The sequence below is a fragment of the Myotis davidii genome, unplaced genomic scaffold (assembly GCF_000327345.1).
Source record: "Myotis davidii unplaced genomic scaffold, ASM32734v1 scaffold289, whole genome shotgun sequence".
NCBI lineage: Eukaryota > Metazoa > Chordata > Mammalia > Chiroptera > Vespertilionidae > Myotis > Myotis davidii.
The window spans coordinates 1,264,467-1,264,871 of record NW_006299717.1 but is presented as its reverse complement, the minus strand read 5'-3'; the positions used below and the strand labels follow the sequence as shown (position 1 = coordinate 1,264,871).

The 405-nt window shown below is 51.6% G+C and overlaps 1 protein-coding gene across 1 annotated transcript in view; it reads left to right on the top strand.

Annotated features, from left to right (window-relative positions):
* Positions 1-405, top strand: part of DNAH8 (dynein, axonemal, heavy chain 8) — a 294,659-nt gene that overhangs the window by 174,508 nt on the left and 119,746 nt on the right. The window lies entirely within an intron of this gene.

The window sequence follows — 405 nt, the reverse complement described above, 5'->3', positions numbered from 1 at the left end:
GAACGCTGGCATTCTGCACAATCTGCCTGGAACAAGTGGCCAGTATTGGCAGTCCCGATGTCAGTCGATTTAAATGCACTCCCTGGACAGGAAGCTGGGGGTGTCACAGGTGACTGGAGAAAAACCAAGCCATGCTTAGAGAAAGGGAGTGACATTTTAATTATAAATTCTGCGCAGGCCCAGAGAAAAATGTGTCTTTCAAATTCTGAGCCCCCCCCGCCCCCCGCAACATGGAGGAAACTCTCTCTATTTATACTTTTTCCAGTCCTTTGTCTCCCAAATTTGGAAGGAGACTTCCGGGCCTTCTGAGAAAGAAGACCTGTGTGCTGGGAAAAGGGGCCATGCGACCATCTCCCAAGGCCTGGCCTGGCGCCAGCACTGACAGTTCTGTCTGGGGCAAGGTTG